Source organism: Schistocerca americana, chromosome 2 (assembly GCF_021461395.2).
Source record: "Schistocerca americana isolate TAMUIC-IGC-003095 chromosome 2, iqSchAmer2.1, whole genome shotgun sequence".
NCBI lineage: Eukaryota > Metazoa > Arthropoda > Insecta > Orthoptera > Acrididae > Schistocerca > Schistocerca americana.
Genome location: NC_060120.1, coordinates 323,482,484 through 323,499,657, shown reverse-complemented (window position 1 = coordinate 323,499,657; position 17,174 = coordinate 323,482,484).

The window sequence follows — 17,174 nt, the reverse complement described above, 5'->3', positions numbered from 1 at the left end:
GAGTGACACTTGAATTTCCCAATTGCAGCGAGCGGGAGCCAGTCAGGCAGAGACGAGAGTGGGGAAGTGAACAGATACCAAAATCAAAGTTCTCTCTCCTGAACGCCCGCAATTCCCAGACTCCACTTGGGGGGTGCCAGAATGCTTCTGCTAATGTGATAAATAAGAATTCCCTTTTGTTGTTGTTATTGTTGTTATTGTGGTCTCCAGTCCGAAGACTGGTTTTATGCAGCTCTGCATGCTACTCTATCTTGTGCAAGCCTCTTCATCTCCGAATAACTACTGCTACCTACATCCTTCTGAATATGCTTACTGTATTCATCTCTTGGTCTTCCTCTACGATTTTTACACCCCTCTCCCATCTACACTATCCTGTAATACTAAATTGGTGATCCCTTGATGTCTTAGAAAGTGTCGTATTAATCGAGCGATCCTCTCCTTTAATCAGGTTGTGCAACAAATTTCTTAACTCTCTTCTGCATTCTTCTGTAGCATCGCATTTCAAAAGCTTCTATTCTCTTATTGTCTAAACTGTTTATTGTCCATGTTTAGCATTCATACATAGCTACACCCCAGAAAATACTTTCAGTACAGACGTCCTAAAACTTAAAATCTATATTCGAGGTAAACAAATTTCTCTTCTTCAGAAACGCTTTTCTTGCCATTGCCACTCAACATTTTGTATACTATTTCGGCTTTAATCAGTTATTTTACTGTTCAAATAGCAAAACTCATTTACTACTTTATGTGTCTTGTTTCCTAATCTAATTCCCTCCCTTCACCTTACTTAATTCTACTATATTCAATTATCCTTTTTTTGGTTTTATTCATGTTCATCTTATATCCGCCTTTCAACGCACTGTCCATTCAGCTCAACTGCTCTTCCAAGTCCTTTGCTGTCACTGACAGAATTACAATGTAATAGGCAAAACTCAAAGTTTTTATTCCTTCTCTATGAACTTTAATTCCTTCTCAAAATTTTTCTTTGGTTTCCTTTACTGTTTGATGAACGCACAGATTGGATACCATGGGGGATTGCCTACTACTCTGTCTCACTCCCTTCTCAGCCACTGCTTCCCTTTCATGCCCCTTAACTCATTATAACTGCTGTCCAGTTGCTGTACAAATTGTAAATAGCCTTTCGCTCCCTGTATTTTACCCCTGAGACCCTCAGAATTTCCCCGTCGGGGGTTCGAGTTCTCCTCCGGGCATGGATCTATGTGTTGTCCTTAGCGTAAGTTAGTTTCAGTTAGATTAAGTAGTGTGTAAGCTTAGGGACCGATGACCCCAGCAGTTGGGTCCCATAAGACCTTACCACAAATTTCCTTTCCTTCAGAATTTCAAAGAGTGTATTCCATTCAACATTGTCAGAAGCTTTGCCTAAGTTCTCAAACGCTAGAAACATATGTTTGTCTTTCGTTAACCAGCTTTGTAAACAAGTCGTAGGGTCAGTAATACCTCGCGTGTTCCAACATTTCTGTGGTATGCAAACTGGTCTTCTCCCTTGCCTTTTTTATCAGTTTTTCCATTCTTCTGTATAGAATTCGTGTTAGTATTTTGCAACCATAATTTATTAAACTGATAGTTTGGTAATATTCACACCTGTCAGCACGTGCTTTCAGTGGAATTGGAATTATTACATTCTTCTGGAAATCTGAGGGTATTTCGCCTATCTCATATATCTTGCACACCAGGTGGAAGAGTTTTATCATAGCTGGCTCTCCCAAGGTTATCACTAGGTCAGACAGCACGTCGTATTGTTTCGACTCAGGTCTTTTAAGTGCTCAGACAAATTCTTGTCGGAGTATCATGTCTCCCATCTCCTCTACTTCTAGGTCCACTTCCATTTCTGTAATATTTCCTGCAAGTTCATCTCCCTTGTAGAGACCCTCTCTGTATTCCTTCCTATCTGCCCGATTAAGGGATCTAACATTCCACGCTCCCATCTGCAGAACAGCAATTTCGTGTCTCCTGATGACGACATCCTCTTGAGTAGCCCCCGCCCAGAGATCCGAATAGGGGACTGTTTTACCTCCGGATTATTTTACTCAAGAGGACGTCATCATCAATTAACCATACAGCAGGGCTCTATGCTCTCGGGAAGAATTACGGCTGTAGTTTCCTCTTGCTTTCAGCCGTTCGCAATACCAGCACAGCAAGGCCGTTGTGGTTGATGTTACAAGACCAAATCAATCATCTAGATTGTTGCCCCTGCAACTACTGAAAAGGCTGCTGCTCCTCTTCAGGAACCAATGTTATTCTGGCCTCTCAACAGACCCCCCCCCCCCCCCCCGATGTTGTTGCGCCAATGCTGGGGCTGTCTGTATCGCTGAGGCACCAACCTACCCCAGCAACGGCGAGATCAATTGTTCACGTCTAATTTGCGGAAAGCAACAGAAAATTACCACTGAAGCTACAGAGAAATGTATGTTACGGTTCATTAGACTGGTACTGGTACCGAAGTGTTGGACAGCATCTTTTGCTCGATGTCTGGTGGTGGGACGATACTTTGAGTGTACAGTGTGTAAATTGGAAGGAAAGCAGTGAACTTCCTCACGTGGCTAGGGTGGCGCCGGTAGGCAGTTATTTTTGATGTGCAAACAGAAAGCGAAATTTCATGCTTAAATATCCACAAGGAAACGCTGTGTTGACCGGTGGCACTGTGCCTGCTGCAGTGGATTAGTGCCGCGAACTGACCACGAGAACATTTTGGAAAACAGGTCCTTTCTGCGAAAACTGAGCGCCTCCGCGCTACTGAGAACCAGTTGAACCCTTCCCCGAACTCGCTGCTTTTCTGTGAGAAGTCTAATAACTCCTCCTCCCTCCCCCCCCCCCCTTCTTCTGTCACAAAAATGTACGCAATTGTGAGAAAAATATGGGGCAACATGTACAATAAATATTAATGTCATTGTTACTAGTGTGTGTTTCTTAGATCAACTCACGAATCTACTTTCCGAAAGACACTAACAGCTGCAAAATGTGGTTCCTAGAGAACCTGGAAGAATGCAGAATACGATCTTCGTGAATGGGAAGATAATAGAAACAAACTGGAGGCTGCAAAAAGCCATAAGGAAATATATTATGGTCCATACGACAAAACATCCCCAAAAATGCTGACAAATTTTTAACTGAATACCATCGCTAGAAAGCGCAAACATTTATAAAAAATGCAAATAAGTGTCAGAAGCATCAATTTATAAAACCACAAGCAGCTGAATGGGCTGACAGGCATTCGCTTTTCACGGATTTTTGACTATTAATGGAAGGGAGATGCTGGAAATTACTGTCAGTGGAAATTCAAACACATATAGTAAAAATTGAGCTTAGTCAATGCGTCATCAGCCACTCGATGAACCTGAAATACTGCAACTTACAACTTCATACTTTTTCTGTAGTTAGGAGGCACCGTTACAGCCTCATAAAACAGAAATTAGTGACTAGAGTCTTGCGTTGTAAATAAGTGTGGATTTCAAATGTACAGTTACTGTGCGTGTCCATGAAATGCGTTAGAACATAATTCATACAAGGCCTCAGATTCAGGATTTACGTACTGTATCGCTTAAATATATAAGAAAGTAATTCACAGAACACTCTGAATTCTGACATCAGTTGTTAAAGGTTGGTTGAATGATGTCCAGAGGCCAAATAAAAATAAATAAGTAAATAAAAAGTGAACGAGTATTTTCTGTTTTATCTCGGTAGAGGGAGACTCGTATTTGGTGAGCAGTATATTCAGATTCTGACCTACAGTAGTTGCATGTGGGGGTAGGTACCAAGTCACGACCAGTTCATTCTAATCCTCATCCAAATGAAATAGTATTCCCTCAGTTATGAACCTAGTGTCAACGAGACGTTAAAAAGTTCAATCTTAATCAGTTATGCTAATCGTTTCTTCACAACTTTCACTGCTTATTCTTGTTTGCAGGATATATTATTTCGTTTGAGAGATGGTTTAGTGGCTTAGGAATGTGATTAATCCCGCGAGGTTACCAAGTAAAGCTCCGCGCATTAAGTAATTGCAAACAGCATTTCACATGTCTATTTGCTTATAGCAGTCGGCCGGTTCCCTTTATGGAGATCAGGTAGCCACGGAATGTTGTACAAGGCTAACCGTGAGGTTCATTGAGTCCACTGCTTGTATTTCCAAAGTAACTCTTACCTATTGGTCAATTCACTCCTCGTGTAGAAGTAAAGCGAACACTCTCTATTCTAAATGTTCAAGAACACTAATGATTTTTTAATGAGTTGTTACTGATCATTCTTTTATTTTAGGTAACGTATTCGGTAATTTGTCACTGGAAATGTACTGGCGGGATGTAAACAGGCAAAGTTAGTGCCCAAATTCGCGGCTAAAGACGCAAAATCGAAGTAGCATGGTATCACTGGTTTCGGGTTCTATGATATGGTAATTTCAACTACCATAATTTAAAGGGATGACGGTTTGTGGTATACATTCCTCGTCATCACGCTGTACTTCAGTGTACTCCATTATTCCATACCATATTTCGCACAGAACATAGAGTATGGCTGATGGTAACCTTTCCCTAGTAAGAGCAGGCGATGGCTTATTGATTTTCGAGAACAACAGATGATGTGTCATTCTGTCCTAATCCATACTGATCCTTTACGTGACACAAGAAACGCTATTACCAAGAAACCAATCGTTAATTGTCGACCATAGCATACAGTTACAAACTTTAAGCATCATTCACTGCTAAGGAATATCCGAAATTTAGGTATAACTAAGACGTTGTGATAAACCGTTAGTGATAGCGGAGCTTTCATTTCAGACAAGTATAATAATGACCAACTGTTTTACGTACAAGTTTTATAAAAGACAATTATGGTCGTTTGTCATGGAGTCTATTTCAGAAACGATCAAGTGTGCAGTTGACAGTTCAGGCTTGTGGATAATACTTTTTGGTGCATTCAGTAGGATATCAACAGTATATATAGCCGAACTGGATAATAATAATAAAAACATAGAGATATAGTCTTGGAAACTTTAATTATATATTGCAATTTCACTGCTAGCTGCTGCATACCATAGCTCTGTCAGTACTTGCCACTACTGCTGATTTTTTACGTCGGAAAGAAATTGTCGTTACAGTCGAATTTCGGTGTTCGAAGACGTCAAAGGATAATTACTAGGAATAGAGTCTGAAGAGATTAATAAGCGTTGGACAGTCACTAACAACAATATATCTATACTGCACTTTAAGAGGAACGTATTATATTTTATTTAATCGTCTTCATATATATGCTAATATAAAGTAGTAGTTTTTGCTCTTTCAATTGCTGGTTAAATTAAGTTCTTCTGATTGTGAGTGCCTCACTTTACGTTGTTCTGAACATTATTTCTGCGTTCAAAAAATAAACCGTTCTCATTGCATACCCTAGTGCGCTCGATTTGTATTCTAAGTCTGTTCATGTGCTTCAGATGGATGTCATGTAAAAATAAAAATAGTAACGTCAGAGAAATTGATTTCCTACGCTGTATTTCTGTGGCTTATGGAGTGCTGGATCCGAAAACCAATAAGTACGTAAAGCGAGAGTCCGTTTGTGTTACTGGTATAGGGTGTTTGAAGTCTACCTTTGCTCTTCCATGCGTCATCATGTGGAAGTACTGTTCCACAAACCCCGCCCGGCCAGCCACGCGGTCTTAAGCGCTGCTTCCCGAGCGGGAAGGCGTGTCGGTCCGCCAGGCGGATTAGTGTCGAGGTCCGGTGTGCCGGCCAGTCTGTGAATGGTTTTTAAGGCAGTTTTCCATCTAACTCGACGAATGCGGGCTGGTTCCCCTTATTCCGCCTCAGTTACATTACGTCGGCGATTGCTGCGCGAGCACTGTCTCGACATACGCGTACACCGTAATTACTCTACCACGCAAACGAGAAGTCGTCAACTCACCTGGTTGTACACAGGCCAGTGGCCACGTATCTGAAAACGTGTTTTATTGAAGAAAATAACCAACCTCAGTGGAAGCCTGCTTTCGGTCAAAACCGACACACTACATTACACAGTCGCACCTAAGAAAGACTAAGAAAGGTACTCAACGGGTACGAATAAAGAAAGCTCATCTAATTCGGGTGACTGGACTCTTATGGGGTGTTCCAGACGATAATTCCATAAATTTATATTGATCGTGTGCTACTGTACTGGTTAGGCGAAATATGAAAGTGGGTCTTATGTGGCGAGAAAACGTTTCCCATTAAAGATTCGGCGCTATCTATTGAAGAAATTCAGGTAATAGATGTTTACATAATCTAGGTAAAAGGTCGCTTTGAAGAAGGTGCAATCGAATCAAACATGTATGATAATACTTGCCCACATTTTCACTCAGAAATACACACTTAAAAAAAAAGTTTTGCGTCACCTTGGTTCCGAGAGTTCAGGAACCTATACAGAAAATTGGAATAGAGACCAACTAAGCATCACTCCCGCTCTTTTTATTGCTCGTCAAAACCACCCATTGCATGTTGTACCAACATACAGCGAGACCTTCAGAGGCGGTTGTCCGGATTGCTGTACACGCCGGTACCTCTAATACCCAGTAGCACGTCCTCTTGCATTGATGCATGCCTGTATTCGTCGTGGCATACTATCCACAAGTTCATCAAGGCACTGTTGGTCCAGATTGTCTCACTCCTCAACGGCGATTCGGTGTAAATCCGTCAGAGCGGTTGGTGGGTCACGACGTACATAGACAGCCCTTTTCCATCCATCAAAGTCATGTTCGATAGGGTTCATGTCTGGAGAACATGGTGGCCACTCTACTCGAGCGACGTCATTATCCTGAAGGAAGTCATTCACAAGACGTGCACGATGGGGGCGCGATTTGTCGTCCATGAAGACGAATGGCTCGCCAATATGCTGCCAATATGGTTGACCTATCGGTCGGAGGATGGCATTCACGTATCGTACAGCCTTCCATGAGCACCAGCGGCGTACGTCGGCACCACATAATGCCACACCAAAACATCACACCTTGCTGCATTTGCTGGGCAGCGTGTCTAAGGCGTTCAGCCTGACCGGCTTGTCTCCAAACACGTCTACGACGTTTGGCTGGTTGAAGACATATGCGAGACTCATCGGTGAAGAGAACGTGATGCCAATGCTGAGCGGTCCATTCGACATGTTGCTGGGCCCATCTGTACTGCGCTGCTTTGTGTCGTGGCTGCAAAGATGGATCTAGCCATAGACGTCGGGATTGAAGTTGCACATCATGCAGCCTATTGCGCACAGTGTGAGTCATAACACGACATCCTGTGGTTGCACGAAAAGAATTATTCAACAGGGTGACGTTGCTGTCAGGGTTCCTCCGTTGGTAGCGGTCATCCACTGCAGTAGTAGCCCTTGGGCGGCCTGAGCGAGTCATGTCATCGACAGTTCCTGTCTCCCGGTATCTCCTCCATGTCCGAACAACATCGCTTTGGTTCACACCGAGACTAATGGATACTTCCCTTATTGAGAGCACTTCCTGGCACAAAGTAACAATGCGGACGCTATCGAACCGCGGTATTGACCATCTAGGCTGGTTGAACTACAGACAATACGAGCTGTGTACCTCCTTCCTGGTGTAATGTCTGGAACTGATCGCCTGTCGGAACCCCTCCGTCTAGTGGGCGCTTCTCATGCGTGGTGGTTTACATCTTTGCGCGGGTTTAGTGACATCTCTGAACAGTCAAAGGGACTGTGTCTGTGATACAATATCCACATCAACGTCTATTTTCAGGAATTCTGGGAACCGGGGTGATGCAAAACTTTTTTGATGTGTGTACTATAAACGGCAGTTTGCCTTTCTTTAACTTATCATCTAAGGTAACTTGTAAGGGCTGTACCGCCTGGATTGTTAGCTATTGTTACTTGCAGTAAGACTGCAGTCTCGCGTTCCTTCGGTACAACGATGACTGTTACGATAGTGATTATCAAATGTGTCTTTAGACAGTACATGTAAGGGAATGTTACGGCTACTTCGATTAAATTGTCTAACACGAGTTAAACGACGACGTCAATTGAAGATATTCACAGAGAGGAATCCACCCACCTACGTAGAAAGGTGTGAAGGAAGAGCTCCGTTCCACCGCACTCACTGTATCTGAATATTTACAGCAGTGATTACGCTCCAGACACTACATAGTAAAGAGACTGTTGTCAGCAGTAGCGCCTCTGAGAAATCTCTTACCTCCTCGCAGTGAACACCGATTTGCTTCGGTGCAGTAGAGGTGAAAGTAAGTATAGGCGGAGGTATCGTTAGCGTAGAATGAGATATGCGCGCCAGTGAATCAGACGGCGGCTACCGGCCGTGACCTTGATGAGACAGCAGCGCCTGCACTGACTCAGGAAGGAATGCAAAGAGAAGCCCAAGCGAGCCGGGGCTCGATCCCGCGACCAGCTGAGCGGCTCTCTGGGTCACTGGGTGCGCTTTAAAAGCTCCTCACCTCACCTCAGCTAACCTCCGCTCTCTCGCTGAGCAACACGCGCCGGCGGCGCCTTTAAAACAGGTAACGCGGGCCACGGAGGGGGATACCGTGCCGCGTTGCGTGCAACGCCAAGAGCAGGTAGGAAAACGCTGTAAATACCTTCCCACCGCGAACGGACAGGTTGCGATCAAGTTAGCATTACTGCAACGATTCTGAAAATATCGGCTATGCACAACCCATCTCGCACTTTCTTACGTGACATTCTGAAACGCTAGAATCGTGTCAATCAAGTAGATGCACTATTTGTCTTAGAAAAACCGTTTGACACAAAACCATATCAACACTTACTAACGAAACAAAGATTTGACTGGACTGAGGATTATCTTGTTTCCTGGATGGCAAATCTTCAACGTAGGCAGAAGTTGACTTCAGGCGTACCTCAGGGAACTGCGTTCGGACCGTTGTTATTCATGTTGTATGTCAATAACTTGGCACACAATATTAATAGTAGCTTCCGACTTTCCCCAAATTACGCATTTATTCATAATAATGTACTACCTGAAAAAGTTACGCAATTAAGCTAATCAGTCAGGTATTCATCAAATTTCAAAGTTCTGTAAATGTTCAGAAATATTAAATTTGGCACGTACAAATGTCCGCAAATTGCTCTTTGTACGGATATGGAATTGATCGACGCAGAAGCTCTGTTGTAGATATAGTTCCTGGCAGACTTGGGTTCGCTGGTAGCATATTGGAAAAATGCAATCAGTTTACTAAGATACCAAATAGGATTAACAGGAAAACTGAACGTATGTGCTATAACGCCCCCCCCCCCCCCCCCCGCCACCTTCCCAGCGATTACCTCGCATCGCTTGGGGACCCAAAGAGAAAATTAGATTCGTTGTTGCGGAGGCAAAAACGTTTATGCAATAATTCCTCTGGAGCTCCATACCCGAGTGGAAAGGGGGGTAGGCGCTTATGTCAGTGGATTTCCCCATTCGCTGCCCGTTGTCGCTATAATCATTCCGCATCCGGCTGCTTGCTATACTTTCCTTACAGCGTCATGAGCAAGGCCAGCAGACGGGATTCATCCTTGCAAAGGACAGAGCTCATAATATTTCGTCTTACGATGAAATATGAGCAATATATAGCGGTGTTTTCCACTGACTTTGACCAGCTTACGGAGACTGGCAGCAATTGTACCGTCCAGTATGTCTAGTATTTGTTCAACCCATCGCATATCACGCCACGCCAGAGTAGGAGTCAGGGGCTTTATATATACAGGGTGTCCCAGAAACGTTGCTTGAAACTTCTGTGGGACGTAGGGCACTTAATGGCCTACAAACAGCCACTCCAAAGTCAGGACATGCCCAGTCACGTTGGAACCACAATCTGCGCCTCGCATTTGCTGCAACATCTTCATGCAAGCCGGGAAACATCTTATAGAGTGCGGCGGTCAAGCGGGTTGGTAGGAGGTACAGCGCGACTATGCAGTCGCTGACCAAACCCGCCCAAACAGTAACTTTGAAGCGATGTTGTGCCGCATGGTGCTGCAAATCGTGGGGATTTTCTGGTGCCCACAAATGCTCTTTCTGGTGATTGAATGCGCTATCCTTAGTGAATCTAGCCTCTTCAGTGAACAACACATAAGCTGGGAAATGCACATCTCGGCCACTTTGTTGCAAGCCACTGTGCGAAACGCACACGTGCAGGATGGACATCAGGGTTCAATAATTGCACCATTTGGAGACGAAATTCGGCATTGAAAAATCACTGGACACTACTACGAGACATTCTGAAGTCCGAGACAACGGCATGTATGCTGGTGCTTGGTTTAGTCTCCACGGCATCCAACACATTTTCTTCCCCAGCGACGCGCCGTCACTAGACCTGCCAGTTCATAACGACCTGTACTCGTACACATTTAGGTACAGACGTGCTAGCAAACTGTGGTACCGTTGTTGTCTGTCTGGGAAGCGTTCTCGATAAATGTGTCCAGCGGCTCGTTCGTTGCACTCAGCTATTCCATGTATTAAATGCACGCCTGAAGTCTCGCCCTTCGTGTACTGTTTGATGCTCCTCATATGCTGGCCAGCACTCGATTGAGTAAATCCTCACATTCCCTTCCAATACTCCCGTGTACAGCTCCACTTAGTGGCGTTCCGATCTAATTCTCTCGTGTAGTCTACAGCACCTCCTAGAGGCATACGACGACATTTGTGTCCATGGTTTCCTATGCAATTCTCAGTCCTTATGATGTGCCTCACATCCCTTAGAAGTTAGCGGCTACATTTCTGGGAAACTTTGCGTAGCGGAACTCTTTGCAGTCTCGAAACGGTTCTGTGGAAAACAGTGTGCTTCAAGTGCTTTCGGTGAGTGTGGCTGTGCATATCATAATATGTACCATAGATGGCAGTACCTTTTGCTTTCATTGTCTTAGAACCTCAATATTTTTACATCGCCAATGGACTGTAGACTTAGTTCAAATGTGTGTGAAATCTTATGGGACTTAACTGCTAAGGTCATCAGTCCCTAAGCTTACACACTACTTAACCTAAAGTACCCTAAGGACATACACACACGCCCGAGGGAGGACTCGAACCTCCGCCGGGACCAGCAGCACAGTCCATGACTGCAGCGCCCTAGACCGCTCGGCTAATCCCACGCGGCTGTAGGTTTAGTATGCTGCATAAATTTCAATTTGATATCTCTACAAGTTCCTGAGATAAGGCACCTTAACTAACGGAGTGGCACACGGACGGACAACACAGTAATCGAATAACGGTTCCATTTTTACTAGTTGAGGTATGGAACCCTAAAAAGAAATCATTCGTAATTTTTCTCTTCACTGACCAACTCATAAAACACGTAGCAGAGAAAATAGTATCAGTCACTGGATAACTCCTAATATTTCCCTGGCAGAACCCAGCAGCTTCACATGGCATGCACTCAACAAGTCGTTCGAAGTCCCCTGCAGAAATATTGAGCCTTGTTGCCTCTGTTTCCGTCCATAATTGGGAATGTGTTGCCGGTGCAGGGTTTTGTGGGCGAACTGACCTATCGATTATGTATCATACATGTTCGACTGGATTCGTGACGGACGATCTGGTGGCCAACCCATTCACTCAAACTGTCCAGAATGCTCTTCAAACAAATCGCGAATAAGTGTGGCCCAGCCCGACGTTGTGGCCCAGCCGGCAGCCTAAAGAGGTACGCCTATACCAGTCTCTCCTGAACCCTGAGTGCGCCCTCACGCGATAACGACAGGTCGAAAGGAAGGATGACGTGAGTTCGACAGTCACCTTGTGGTTTGTGATCTCCAGCTCCAGACTGAAACTTTGTTTTAACTAGCCAGAACTTTACCAGGATTGACAGGTTTAGATGCGATTTGCCTCTCCTTTGATCTGTAAACTGACTCACCCTGCCAGTTAATAGCAGAGTTTGCCCACGGCACAAGTTTTCCGCATTCAGCAACCATTGCCAGATGTAAGCTTCGAATGGAAGGCGATAATAGAAGCCAGACTTGTTCGCACTGTAAAATGATATTTATCCACTGAGCCACGAAATTAAACACGTTCCGAGTGGCCTTAGGCTATTGAGCACAGTTGATGCTGGCCTTCACTTGAGATGCGGGAGAGTGCACTTAGCCGGCTTGTCTCGCGGGCAGGCAGTGGCTGGTCTAATTAAGCGCTCGGCAGTGCCTCAGCGGCTCTAGAATGCCAAGCGAGCTGAGCTGGCCTGGTCTGAGCTGAGGTACGACGGGCTGGCGTGAGGCGCCGTGAAAGCTGACAGGCGCGTCGGCCGACCCCGAGGTCGCATCGGCTGCAGTGCCAGCGACAGCGGTCGCTCTCACACGGGACGCCGGGGGCAGGACAAGGGAGGGCCAGGCAAGGCCTCCTAATTGGGAAACGAGAAGAGACTAGGCCAGACGAGATCAGTGTCGCCGCCTCCACGGGAAGTTTCCAAAATCACAGCGGGGGCGGTGTTCCCATTCGCTCCTCGGACGTGCGTACAGGATCTCAGCACTTTCCTTTCCGACATTCCACCTGTGAACGCTCCAGCCGTAATCAGTCCGAGTTGACTTCCGAGTGTGCTTCTTTACTCTATGATATGCCATAACCACTTGAGTCCAAGCTGTTATGGGGAGTCCAAAGAGTCACATGTGACTTAGTAAGAACAACGGCGCCACTCACAGATACGATGCTAATCCGGAAATTAAGGTTACAAGAATTTTTTTTGAAGTACAGAAAATGAATTTATTTTAATAAAATTTACGTGTTTTGTAGTATAGGGCTTGCATTATTTTTCCGCATAATGTCCATTTACCTCGATAAATTTTTTCATCCCTGGGACGAGGTTTTTGACTCCTGTTTCATAGACGTCTTCCGTTGTCTTTTTCAGCCTGTTCTTCACTTTGATTTTCACCTCGTCGTCGTCGGAAAAGTGTTTTCCCCGAATGTGTTTCATCAATTTAGTGAACAGATGATACTCACTAGGTGCGCGATCGGGGCTGTGAGAGGGGTGATTTAAAATATCCCAACCAAAGGAAGTCAACAACTCTTGTGTTGCATGAGCGGTGCCAGGACGCAAATTGTCATGAAGGAGACACTCCTGTTGTCAGCACCCCGCTACTTTTGTTCTGCATAGCTCTGCGACGGTTCTTCATGATATCACAACATCTTGCAACATTTATTATGTCACATCTTTCCGAAAAATCAACAAATAGAACCCCATTTGTCCGACAACACTGACACCATGATTTTCCTCGTAGTTTACTGAGTTTTGAATTTTTTGGCTAAAGGAGCATGGGCATGGCTTCACTGATTGTCGTTTGCTCTCTAGAGTGTGGTGATCAGCCCGAGATTCATCTCCTGTCACAATAGACTTGAGAAAAGCCTCGCCTTCAATCTGAAAACTGTCAAGAAATACACGAGTGGCACTGACTCTGTTGATTTTGTGTGTTTCGGTAAACATCTTGGGCACTATCGCGCATACAACTTGTGATAATTTAGTCAACCAGTTACGATTTCTAAATGAGATGTCGTGCCTTACCGAGTACATCCGAGAAGGACCGAGCGCCGGCCAGTGTGGCCGAGCGGTTCTAGGCGCTACAGTCAGGAACCGCGCGATCGCTACGGTCGCAGGTTCGAATCCTGCCTCGGGCATGGATGTGTGTGATGTCCTTAGGTTAGTTAGGTTTAAGTAATTCTAAGTTCTAGGGGACTGATGACCTCAGAAGTTAAGTCCCATGGTGCTCAGAGCCATTTGAACCTAGACCGGCTGCTGAAAATGTGGCAGTGAGTCTGTTGTGTATTCTTGGAAGGCAGGTGTGGATGTTCTTGAGTTGTGATGTCCTTTGTGCACAGTGCGGCTATCATCCGTTGTGGTCGTCCAACATGGTCGAACGGAATCTTGAGAACAAGTGCGTCTGCTTTCACGTTCCCACAAAGTCCAACATTGAGTCACTCACACATGTGAATGCCCCTCAAATCTTGACTTATATCTACATTTACAGCTACGTCATGCTCCTCAAGCCACGTAACGGTGTGTGACAGAGAGTGCTTCTGGTACCATTAACTGATCCTCCCTTCTCTGTTCCAGTCGCGAATGGCGTGCGGAAATAATGTTTGTCGATCAGCCTCTGTATTAGCTCAAATTTTTCGAATTATCTCGGCGTCGTCTTTTCGCAAGATGTGGTGTGGAAGGAAGTAATACGTTGTCTAATTCTTCCCGGAAAGAGGTGCCCCGAAATTTCAATAGTAAACCTCTCTGTGATGCACAATACTTCTCTTGTAATGTCGGCCACTGGAGTTTGTTGAGCATCTATGTAACGCTCTAGCATCGACTAAACGATCCGGCAACGAAACACGCCGCTCTTCGTTGGACCTTCTCTATCTCTTCTACCAGTTCCACTTGGTAAGGATCCTGTATTGATGAACAGTACTCAAGAATCGTCAGGACATGCGCATTCTAAGCCACTTACTTCGTGGACGTCGGCCACTGTGGCACTGGTCGCAGGTTCGAATCCTGCCTCGGGCATGGATGTGTGTGTTGTCTTTAGGTTAGTTAGGTTTAATTAGTTCTAAGTCTATGGGACTGATGACCTCAGATGTTAAGTCCCAGAGTGCTTAGAGCCATTTGAACCATTTTACTTCGTGGATGTCAGTATGGCACCTGCTTCTCCTACTAATTTTTCTATGTGACGATTCCACTTCAGGTAGCTCTGGATAGTTGCTCCTAGATATTTTACGGTAGATACTGGGTCCAGCAGTTTGTCATCAATAGTGTAGTTGTATAGTAGCCGATTTCTTTTCCTGTTTATGATCTATACATTGCATTTATTTACGTTCAGAGTCAACTGCCAGAGCCTTCACCATTCATCAACCCTCTGAAGCTCATTCAACAGTTCGATACCGTCTTCTGGCATTGCTGTTTGCTTATAGACAACCACATTACCCGCGAAGAAAGAGCTTCTGATGCTCTCTACTAGATCATTTATATACTTTGTGAACAGTAACGGTCCTTATATACCTCCTTGGGGTACTTCGGAAATTACCTTTACATCTGTCGATTTTGTTCCATTAGGAGCCATTTGCTGAGTCCTGTCTGCAAGGACGTTTGAATCCAGTAGCAAATATTGCGCGATTCGACTAGCCGGAGAAATGGAGACGCGCAATGAGGTCCCTTTCAACCTCTGCAGATTCAGATAATGCTCTCTCTCTCTCTCTGGTATGTAGTGTCTCGGTATTCTTTGTAGTGGTCACTTAACATCTGACGTAATTCAGGACCTCATATACACTACCACGCCTGGTAACAACACTAAATACGATCAAAAATAATGCACCGTGTGTGCTGTTCTACTTGTCAGAGAATTGCAACTCTAGCTATTTACTTACCAACCGATGGTGTGTAGGTGTAAGAAATTACATTGACATCCGACCGTATCTTCTGGAGTTTCACATATTTTATGAGGCAGTGTACACTGGAATGCATGGATTTGGGCTCAGACAGTATCATCAGTTGAGGAGGAGAAGTTATGGAAATAAGGTAATTCAATTTAGCTACCAAGGATCTCTGCCAGTCGTTGCCACAAGTAGACGTTATGTCAGATCTTTAGTTAGCTCCTTCTAGCCGAGTCTTCACGAGAGTGGCATTACGCTGTTGGAAAGGTCTGAGGTAATCTGACGTGGTTGGGCACGTCTTGTCGCTGGCGACACTGCAGGGATTTTCCGCGGCGGACAGTGGCTGAGCGACCGCAGAAACACGTTCTGCTGCCGGAGAAGCGCGAGGAGCGGTCGCCGGGCCGCTCATTTGAATAGAAATCCCACGACGCTCCCGTGATGGCCGGCGCACTAATCCCCACACCTACAGCGACGCGGCTTCTGCAGGCTGCGTTCCCAGCCAGCGCTCCGCCGCGCGGACGCCCCCAGTGAGATCCGGCCAGCAGGTGTTCACCCTCACCCTCTAAACGCTGGGAAACGTGCTTCGCCACCACAGTTACCCACATCATCCACGATCATGTCTCTACACTGGGAATCAATATGTCTAGATGGTGGTAGCTCACTCTAGTGTGACTCATGTTTGACACGGGTAGATGTCAGGAGCTTACACTTCTCCCCTCCTTGCGTCCGCAACTCGCAACGACTTCTTTCTTGTGACAATTAGTCTGATATGACATTGTCGTATTACATTTGCCCCTCTATTGCATTATTGGTTGATGAAAGACACATGAGATGAAATATCATCTTAATTAGTGTAATTGCGACATTATATTTCCATAACTGTTTGTTGCTGTTGTTGTTGTTGTGGTCTTCAGTCCTGAGACTGGTTTGATGCAGCTCTCCATGCTACTCTATCCTGTGCAAGCTTCTTCATCTCCCAGTACCTACTACAGCCTACATCTTTCTGAATCTGCTTAGTGTATTCATCTCTTGGTCTCCCTCTACGATTTTTACCCTCCACGCTGCCCTCTAATACTAAATTGGTGATCCCTCGCTGTCTCAGAACATGTTCTACCAACTGATCCCTTCTTCTAGTCAAGTTGTGCCACAAGCTCCTCTTCTCCCCAATTCTATTCAATACCTCCTCATTAGTTATGTGATCTACCCATCTTAACTTCAGCATTCTTCTGTAGCACCCCATTTCAAAAGCTTCTAGTCTCTTCTTGTCTAAACTATTCATCGTCCACTTTCACATCGATACATGGCTACACTCCATACAAATACTTTCAGAAACGACTTCCTTACTTACTGTAAGGGCAGTATGAACATTTTTTAATTATTATGCATACAGGTTGTTACTAAAAGGTACGGCCAAACTTTCAGGAAACATTCCTCACACACAAATAAAGAATAGATGTTATGTGGACATGTGTCCGGAAACGCTTAATTTCCGTGTCAGAGCTCATTTTAGTTTCGTCAGTATGTACTGTACTTCCTCGATTCACCGCCAGTTGGCCCAATTCAAGGAAGGTAATGTTGACTTCGGTGCTTGTGTTGACATGCGACTCATTGCTCTACAGTACTAGCATCAAGCACATCAGTACGTATCATCAACAGGTTAGTGTTCATCACGAACGTGGTTTTGCAGTCACTGCAATGTTTACAAATGCGGAGTTGACGGATGCCCATTTGATGTATGGATTAGCACGGGGCAATAGCCGTGGCGCGGTACGTTTTATCGTGACAGATTTCCAGAACGAAGGTGTCCCGACAGGAAGACGTTCGAAGCAATTGATCGGCGCCTTAGGGAGCA